Raw genomic sequence first — 2,195 nt, 5'->3', positions numbered from 1 at the left:
GTACCGCCTTCCTAACCTGCAATCTTCTTCCTGACCTTTCCGTCCCCACCCCCACTCCAGCCTATCACCCTCACCTTGACCTCCTTCCACCTATCGCATTTCCAACGCCCTTCCCCCCAAGTCCATCCTCCCTACCTTTTATCTTAGCCTGCTGGACACCCTTTCCTCATTCCTGAAGAAGGGCTCATGCCCGAAATGTCGATTCTCCTGCTCCTTGGATGCTGCCTGACCTGCTGCGCTTTTCCAGCAACACATTTTCAGCTCAGGATATCCCATTCTCCCAATTGCTAACCTTCACAGGACAGAATCCCTCATGGAAGCTGCAGCAACACGTACTCTGCTGCCCTACTCACTTCCTTTGCTTTCTTTGTCCTTCACGTGAATCGTTAACATTCTGAAAGTGAGCTTTTAAACTCCTCCAACATAATAATCTCACTGATAGCTTCAAGGGTCTTATCTCCTTACAAAGCATGCAACCATCGGTCAAATTTTCTATGTTTAATTCTTTCGAACTCAACATGATTCTGACCTCGTTTCTTCTTTGTTTTTCTGAACCGCTGTCTATATGCTTCTGATACCAATTCATAAGCACTTAAGATAACGTATACAACCTCTTCATAATCTCTTGTCACTTCATCTGACATCGTGGGAAATACCTCATTAGCTCTGCCTCCCTGTTTAGTCTGAACTAACATTACCCATAAATCGTTGGACCACTTCGTCTGCATCGCCAAATTTTCAAATGTCTCTGAGTATCCAGCTGGTCCTTTTTCACATTCTCGAACTTGCTGTTGATATCGTTTATTTGCCATTTCTTTTTGAAAAGTCCAACACTCAGAGACAGTTTGTAAGTTGAGTTGCTGAGAAGGTATTTCCCCCCTGGCTGGAGTGTGTAGAACTGAGCTGAAATTCTCCTGATAATGTATCTGTCACTCCCTCCTGAGGTAAGGACACATTTGTTCCTCAAAGTATTATTACCTCTTGAAATGGAAATTGAATTCCTAATTGACGACAAAAAATACACTTACTTTACAACTGTGATGTATTTACTGTTGTTGTAAAATGAATGAAGGGTGACAGCAGAGAAAAAGTGCAGTCACCTCATGATGTCTGTGGCATAATCACAACATGCCCCGGCAAGTCTGCAGTGTCTCCTACCTCACCTCGCTACTCCCAACAAAATGGGAATTAAGCAGGCAGGAAAAGGGGGGTAGGTATAGGACAGATGTTAGGGGTAGGTTCTTTACTCAGCGAGTCGTGAGTTCGTGGAATGCCCTGCCAGTAGCAGTGGTGGACTCTCCCTCATTATGGGCATTTAAGCGGGCATTGGATAGGCATATGGAGGATAGTGGGCTAGTGTAGGTTAGGTGGGCTTGGATCGGCGCAACATCGAGGGCCGAAGGGCCTGTACTGCGCTGTATTCTTCTATGTTCTATGTTCTATGAAAGAGGGGGAGAAGCAGCAATACGTGCGGAAAAGCCGAAAGAAACTCCAGGTTAAATTAATTGTTAAGAAGAAGCAACATTGACTGAACGAATTAAATATGGGAACAGAAGCGCTATCACCAAATCAAAACAGGCTGAAACTCCAGCACGAAATTGAATTGCCTGATCAGCAACATGACACTTGAAGGAAGTCGAAAGAAGGAGCAGCTGGTAGAGTTAGGATGCAGCACTTTAACTCGAACACAAGGGAGGCATGTTAACCAAATGAGCCACAGAACCACGATGCAATCAACTTTACTCTTCATATGTACGGTCCGTTAACCACTTGGCCACAGTAACTCGGAAATGTGCTTTCTGTATAATATTGCTCAGTGGCAATTGCAATCAACCCCCGCTTTTGCAAAGACAGACAGCTCCCAGCTGAACATTCTCTGCTTAAAAGGCACAGAAAGCGGTAGATGTGGTGTATATGGATTTTAGTAAGGCGTTTGATAAGGTTCCCCATGGTAGACTACTGCAAAAAATACGGAGGTATGGCATTGAGGGTGAGTTGGAGATTTGGATTAGGAGTTGGATGGCTGGAAGAAGACGGAGAGTAGTAGTTGATGGCAAAGGTTCATCCTGGAGTGCCGTCACTAGCGGTGTTCCGCAAGGATCTGTTTTGGGACCATTGCTGTTTGTCATTTTTATAAATGACCTGGAAGAGGGGTTAGAAGGTTGGGTGAGAAAGTTTGCGGATGATACGAAAGT

Source organism: Chiloscyllium plagiosum, chromosome 16, assembly GCF_004010195.1.
Source record: "Chiloscyllium plagiosum isolate BGI_BamShark_2017 chromosome 16, ASM401019v2, whole genome shotgun sequence".
Taxonomy (NCBI): Eukaryota; Metazoa; Chordata; class Chondrichthyes; order Orectolobiformes; family Hemiscylliidae; genus Chiloscyllium; species Chiloscyllium plagiosum.
The sequence above is the reverse complement of the archived record's forward strand: the minus strand, read 5'-3'. Positions refer to the sequence as shown.